This window comes from Mytilus galloprovincialis, chromosome 13, assembly GCF_965363235.1.
Source record: "Mytilus galloprovincialis chromosome 13, xbMytGall1.hap1.1, whole genome shotgun sequence".
NCBI classification, from domain to species: Eukaryota; Metazoa; Mollusca; class Bivalvia; order Mytilida; family Mytilidae; genus Mytilus; species Mytilus galloprovincialis.
Genome location: NC_134850.1, coordinates 12,653,211 through 12,661,294, shown reverse-complemented (window position 1 = coordinate 12,661,294; position 8,084 = coordinate 12,653,211). Strand labels below are relative to the sequence as shown.

The 8,084-nt window shown below is 32.2% G+C and overlaps 1 long non-coding RNA gene across 1 annotated transcript; it reads right to left on the bottom strand.

Annotated features, from left to right (window-relative positions):
* Positions 1 to 1,407: 1,407 nt before the first annotated feature.
* Positions 1,408 to 6,781, bottom strand: LOC143057951 (uncharacterized). Its single transcript, XR_012972879.1, has 3 exons — positions 5,044 to 6,781; positions 4,401 to 4,485; positions 1,408 to 3,582 (listed from the first exon to the last, which is right to left on the bottom strand). It is a non-coding gene; the product is annotated as an uncharacterized LOC143057951 (long non-coding RNA).
* Positions 6,782 to 8,084: the final 1,303 nt, after the last annotated feature.

The following is an 8,084-nucleotide window of genomic DNA, read 5'->3' as shown; positions in this document are numbered from 1 at the left end:
AAATTTACTTCTGGAAACTATCTTATGATCATAAACAAGCTTCTGTCCAAGTTTCGTACAAATCCAAAATAGTATAAGAAAGTGTTGTTTCCTAGCAGAAAATCTAATATAAAAAAGAAGATGTGGTATGATTGCCAATGAGACAACTGTCCACAAGAGACCAAAATGACAGACATTAACAACTATAGGTCACCGTACGGCCTTCAGCAATGAGCAAAGCCCATACCGCATAGTCAGCTATAAAAGGCCCCGATAAGACAATGTAAAACATTTCAAACAAGATAACAAATATGTAACACATAAACAAACGACAACCACTGAATTACAGGCTCCTGACTTGGGACAGGCACATACATAAATAATGTGGCAGGGTTTAACATGTAAGCGGGATCTTAACCCTCCTCCTAACCTGGGACAGTGGTATAACAGTACATTTAGTCCATTTAAAAGTAAAATACTGAAAAAATGGATTTTTTTTTACAAAAATTGCTTCTGGATTAACTATCTTATGATCATAAACAAGCTTCTGTCCATGTTTGGTATAAACCCAGGATAGTTTAACCACAGAGTGAATGTAATGTTTCCCAGTTTAACCACAGAGTGAATGTAATGTTTCCCAGCAGAAAAACTAAGTCCATTTATAAGTAAAATACAGATAAAATGGAATTTCATTTTTACAAAATTTACCTCTGGATACTAGCTTTTGACAATAAACAATCATCTGTCTAAGTTTGGTAGAAATCAAGTATAGTTAAGAAAGTTATTAAAATTTCAAAAACTTTAACCTGATGGAGTGAATATTTGTGGACGCCGCCAACGGAATGTAGGATTGCTTAGTCTCACTTTTCGACTTAAGTCGAAGGCTCGACAAAATCCTTTCACTTCCATTTTTGGTCTGTGGCTTCGACATTTTAACCTCAAAATCAACTAGATCAACATATCCTTAATCAATATTCTGATTCCAGCCAACCAGTCTATAAAATAAGATGTGGCATGATTGCCTATGAGACAACTAGTCTATCGATGCTCCAAAGTTCAAATAAGGCTGATTATTAGCAGCCGTATATGTTGCTATACAACCTTCAACAATGAGCAAAATCCATATTGTATATCAGGAAGTTGACTATATAATGCCCAGGACAAAACAAGGGGAGATAATTCAAACCAAGAAAGCTATTAACAGAAATAGTTCATGAAAAACAAATATGACAGACGAGTACTTCTCCTAAATGATGTGTCCTTGGCATTGAAGCTGCAAATACCAGTTTTCTGTCTGACCTTGCCTCAAAGACATAGTCAATCATCCAAACTGATGAATTATGCTAGGGTCAAGATATTTGTAACAAACTCGTACCTTTGAAGAGGAACTAAATAAGGACCTTTCAATTTTTCAACAAAACAGAAACATTTCTATGTAATTCCATGGTCTTTATTAAAAGAGAAGACAAAAATATGACAAATCATAGAAAAACATGCACCCTGCATTAAAAAACCCAATAGGGAAAAAGCATGGGTGTGTTATTGTAACAGATATTTCACATGTTCATTTGTCATGAACAAACAGGGTTATTACTTGCAGTATTTTACTTGATTAATAATACTGTATATCATATTGTGATTATAACATGTACAATTTAAACAATTTCAGCATTTAACATTTCTTTTCTTTTACAGTGGGAAAGTTCAATTTAATCAATTTCATGGACAGGGTTTTTCATTTTGTTAGATAAACCTTTGTAAAACGGGCACAATTTTGTAGCATATAAAATGAAGATATATATATAGAGGTAAATTTCCATTTAGTATAAGACAGAGCTGAAGAAACACAATTTTTTTAGTTTAATAAATCTTAATCAAAAGCACCTTTAAATATTGGAGATTAATCTTGTTACACAGAAATTAGTATCTTAATAATTCTGTGACACTTAATTAAAATCAATCAATCATTACTCCCAATAAGAAACCTTAATCTATAACTACTTATTAAAAGGGTGGGGGTGGGGGTGGGGTTGGGAATGGAAGTGAATCAGAAACTTTAAATAAGGCTGTTGACTAAGCTGTAGCCATTATTCTGCAGTCATTATATTTGGGACATAAAACTGGGCTGGGGGCAAATAATATCAGATGCATTTTTGTAGATGATGACTTGTAAATATAATTTGAAATCCCCATGTCAAACCAAACCCCTTAATGCATTATCTAGACCTCTGTTTACAAGCTTTTTTTTTACAGAGCTCTAAAGAATACTTTCATCTTACTTTATATACATCTGATATAACTTATCTAACTTACATTGATACATAAAAAAACTTATATATTCTTAATTGTTGACCTTCCGTGCAGTGACAGAATTTACAAGTATGAAGAGAAAAGCAGGGGTAATCCCTCCCCTTATGCCTCAATCTCAGCCTGCTAGTCTCTCCATTCACCAATAAATGTTAGTCAAGAAGGCAACTAAAGCAATTCTATAAAAAAATAACATAAAATTTTATACACAAAAAATATCAGATGCATAAAAAAAAAATCATTTAAAATATACCGAAAATATTTAACCCACATTTCATACCACCCAGTTATTATCTAGAACTCTGTTTACAATTTTTTTTTTTTTTTTTTTTTTTTTATTCTTTTCTTGATTACATTTTTTTTTTTTACAGAGCTCCAAATAACAAGTATACATCTGATATGAACAACATTTATACAAAACCTTGACCAAAGGAACTAACCAGTATGAAAAGATAAGCAGGGGTATTCCCTCCCCTTATACCCATTTCTCAGCCTGCCAGTCTTCCCATTCATCACAACTGGTGTTCCTGATAATTTACAGAACACTATAAAAAAAAGAGTGTTGTACATCTAGATTGGACATAGTGTGATGATAACTATAAAGGTCATATACACTTGCAGTGCATCCTTAATTTTGTACTATGCTGAATAGTTGTAGTTAATCTTTAACTCTTATCAATCAAATGTGAATAAATACAATTTGAAATTCATCGAATAGCAGCTTTGTCTGTTTTCCCTGTTTGTCCATCATTCACAGAAAAAGGATTTAATTATTTTAATGAAATAATGTGAAACTCTGTCTCAAATAAATGTTTATACAATTTCCATTCTAATGTTATATTTCTTTCTAAATAGTAATCATAAATGTATTCAAGATTGCATAATGAAACTACAAAATACCACAAATTATTATTTTTTTACTTTTTTTTGACATTCCACACAGATTTATTCTAATGTAACCAAACATCTTCGAAAAAAGAGATTTAAACCAATGGCAGCTGCCTGATTGTTCTTGCTGGTCACATCAAAGTCTTAACATTAAACTGCTTCATGACCATTTAATTAGGGAGAACTGTAGGTCTCTGAAATTCTAATGTAATCGACATGTCTGGTTAAAAAGACATAAGTCTTTACAATTGACTCTCTCCTATCCTTCCTCTCTCTCTCTCTCTTTCTGTTGATTTTAACAAGAATAATAATACACTATATTGTTTGTCAATAATGTTTCCAAGTTCATCTATTAAAATGGCAAAATTCTTCTATATCAGTTGATTTGTAAATTCCCAAGCAGTTAATCTACAGAGAAACAACAAAATGTCAATTAAAACATGGAAATTAAATTCACAAAATAACAGATTTAATTCTTATTGATATGTCAGAAATTATTCATACCATATATACATATAAGATTGATTGATTATTGTATGCTTAATGTCCAGTGGCAAATATTTCATGCATATTTACCATGACATTTTAATTTTTGCATTAAACATAACCTATAACTCAGAAATGAGAGTATTAAATCTTGCTAAGTAGCATCAATGTTTCTTTTCAAAATTCAAACATTGAAATAAATTTGGCCAAGACTTTAACAGTATGATAAACAAAGGTATGATGATAAACAAGTTTCCATTGTATAATTGCAGGAGCAATTTATTATTTGGCATAAATAAATAAAATACGAAAATAAGCAAGCATAATGAACGAGGTTGTTAAATGTGATCGATATATGCCTTTTTAGTGCTTCTTTATTAAATATTTGTTTGTTTTTGTTGCGATTAAGATTGCGACACTGTGTTGTTGACTGCTGAACCCCTATTTTGACATTTTTACCTATCATGTTTTATTCACGCATTGTTGTCAATATAATGGAATTTGTTGGGATTTTCATACAAGTGAGATGTTTAGCGCTATAAAACCAGGTTCAATCCACCATTTTCTACAGAAGAAAATGTCTGTACATTTTTGTACCAATTAATTTAATATGATATTTGTAGTCAATTCTTTTGATTTGCCATTTGATTAGGGACTTTCTGTTTTGAATTTGCCTCGGAGTTCAGTATTTTAGCGATTTAACATTTGTTTATTACCATTTTGTTTTACTGTAAACTCACCTTGAAGTTGGTAATATAGTTCTTCCAGGTCCTACTGTCCTCACATCTTGTAATAGATCACATACAATTCTTATTTCCTGGATATCTGAAGAAGAAAAAATTATGTTGAACAGCCACATTCTTAAAAAGGCTCATATAGAATTTTAATTATAATTAAAAGTAGGACAATTTTTCACCCAAGTATAATAAAACATCCAATCAGGTACATACATGTTGTTTTTAAATTTACCAGGCTGATTTTTTTGTAATGAAGACCTTTGGCTCTATTACACATTTATTATATCTTTTTCAAAATACTCAAAATAACCTAAATGCTTATATAAGGTTAATAAACATCAGTGGATGTCGTTTGTTTTAGTTTTACATATTTGTTTTTTCGTTAATTTTTGGTACACAAGTTAGCAAGGCCGTTTATATTTTCTTGTTTGAATTGTTTTACATTTTCATTTCAGGGCCTTTTATAGCGGACTATGTGGTATGGGCTTTGCTCATTGTTGAAGGCCGCACAGTGACCTATAATTGTTAATTTTTTGATAATTTGGTCTCTTGTTGAGAGTTGTGACATTGGCAATCATACCACATCTTTTTTACATCTACATGTAATCACATTCAGTGTAATGTTATGTATTTTGAGTATAATTACCTCATCTTTTGTATGTAACAGCTTCAGACCCAGTTGTGATGTGCCTTTCTGTGAGATTTATCAGTTTATAGTCCACTAGCACTGTCCATCTACATGAATACTGGTCACATCAATATAAATGTCAATAATTCACTTGCTGGTTCCAAGGTTCGGGTGTCAATATTTACTTGTCGGTCGAATTCCAAAGCTGTTCGATCCTGAATTTAGTCTATTCACTAAAAGTCAGTCAGTTCCATCATTTGAATATTTCATTGTCCACTATTCTGACTGGTCACATATAACATCATACAATAAGTCCATTAAGTCAATACATTTAAAACTGGTTATTAGAATATTTCATTATCACTATAGTTGTTACCTATTTGATTCCACACATCTTCTATGCTAGTGCCTTTACTGGTATATCTTTTTTTTAATTTGGCAAAAAAATCAAAAGTGGTTACTTACTGGGGGTTTTTCAGAAAATTTTGAATTTGAGATTTATAGCAAGCTTTTTCTACTTGCTAAATGATAAGTTTATTTATAAAATAATTTTATTAAAAGAAAGGGCAACTTTAATCATAAATTGCTGAAAATGTTAACTATCAGCTGTAGGGGAGCTTACAAAGTATACATAAATTGTTATTTGGATGGAGAGTTGTCTCATTGGCACTCACACCACATCTTCCTACATCTATAAAGTATACATAAAATCTACATGAAAGAAAGATAACTCATGCAGCCTTGTGGTTCAATCTCTGGTTAATAGTTCTCAATGGCATTCTTACCAAATCTCATTGGCATTCTAATCACATCTCATTGGAATTCGAACCACATCTCATTGGCATTTTAACTACATCTCATTGGCATTCTTACCACATCTCATTGGCATCCTTACTACATCTCATTGGCATTCTTGCCAAATTGTATTGGCATAAATACCACAACTCATTTACATTCTGAGTGCATCACATAAGCACTATTACCACATCTCCTTAGCTTTATTACCACATCTCATGTGCATTCTTAGCACGTCTCATTAGCTTTATTACCACATATCATGTGCATTCTTAATGCAACTCATTAGCTTTATTACCACATCTCATTTGCATTCTTAGTGCATCTCATTAGCTTTACTACCACATCTCATGTGCATTCTCAGTGAATCTCATTAGCTTTACTACCACAACTCATTTGCATTCTTAGTGTATCTCATTAACTTTATTGGCACATCCATAAGCTTTATTACCACATCTCATTGGCTTTCTAAGCACATCTCATTAGCTTTATACCACATCTTATTTGCATTCTTAGTGCATCTCATTAATTGTATTAACACATCTCATTGGCATTTTTAGAACATCTCATTTGCATTCTTAGTGTATCTCATTAACTTTATTGGCACATCCATAAGCTTTATTACCACATCTCATTGGCTTTCTAAGCACATCTCATTAGCTTTATTACCACATCTCATTTGCATTCTTAGTGCATCTCATTAGCTTTACTACCACATCTCATGTGCATTCTCAGTGAATCTCATTAGCTTTACTACCACAACTCATTTGCATTCTTAGTGTATCTCATTAACTTTATTGGCACATCCATAAGCTTTATTACCACATCTCATTGGCTTTCTAAGCACATCTCATTAGCTTTATACCACATCTTATTTGCATTCTTAGTGCATCTCATTAATTGTATTAACACATCTCATTGGCATTTTTAGAACATCTCATTTGCATTCTTAGTGTATCTCATTAACTTCATTGGCACATCCATAAGCTTTATTACCACATCTCATTGGCTTTCTAAGCACATCTCATTAGCTTTATTACCACATCTCATTTGCATTCTTAGTGCATCTCATTAGCTTTACTACCACATCTCATTTGCATTCTCAGTGAATCTCATTAGCTTTATTACCACAACTCATTTGCATTCTTAGTGTATCTCATTAACTTTATTGGCACATCCATAAGCTTTATTACCACATCTCATTGGCTTTCTAAGCACATCTCATTAGCTTTATACCACATCTTATTTGCATTCTCAGTGCCTCTCATTAGTTGTATTAACACATCTCATTGGCATTTTTAGCACATTTCATTGGCATTCTTAGCACATCTCATTGGCATTCTAGCACATTATTAGCTTTATTCAAAACCACATCTCATTGGCATATTGACCACATCTCATCTTTTCATTCTTCATTGATCACTGGACCAATTATTTTATTAATTTAGAGAATATACCTTTAACACATTTTTAAATTGCTTTTCTGAAAATCTTTCCAAAAATATTATCAGAGTACCCGTTATAAGATATTGATCCAAAGTTGTTGTAAAGGATTTATTTCAATATTTTTATCTCCCCTTGGAAAGGATTTATTTCAATATGTTTATCTCCCCTTGAATTGGACAATTTGGTAAAGGATGTTTTTTGTTTAATCAGACGTCAACACTTTTAATCAGCAATACCTCAAACCAGTACAAACATTTCAACAGAAACTTAGGACAACATTTACAGACACTGAAGGTCGGTGGTTTTTCAGGTGCCATTTATATGGCTTCTGCCACCAATAAAAACTGGCAGCCTTGTAATAGCTAGGAGTACTACAAGTGGCGTTGAAACAGTCATATCTATCAAGAATAGATAAATAACTTGTAAGTTACTGAATTATGACAGGCTAGACTGGCTGTTGTTATACAAATTGTTAAGGGAGTTTTCCAAGGCAAACATTTATTATGCCTCATTTATGGTCATTATGTTTTCTTGTCTGTGCGTTTGTTTGTTAGTTTGTCTGTCCCGCTTCAGGTTAAAGTTTTCGGTTGAGGTAGTTTTTGATGAAGTTGAAGTCCAATCAACTTGAAACTTAGTACACATGTTCCCTATGGTATCATCGTTCTAATTTTAATGCCAAATTAAGAGTTTTTTTCTCCATTTTCAAAGTCCAATGAACATAGAAAATGATAGTGCGGATGGGGCATCTGTGTACTATGGACACAATCTTATATGTCTTTACCAAATAGGAAGAGAGAAAGGGTTCAGAGGCAGAACCA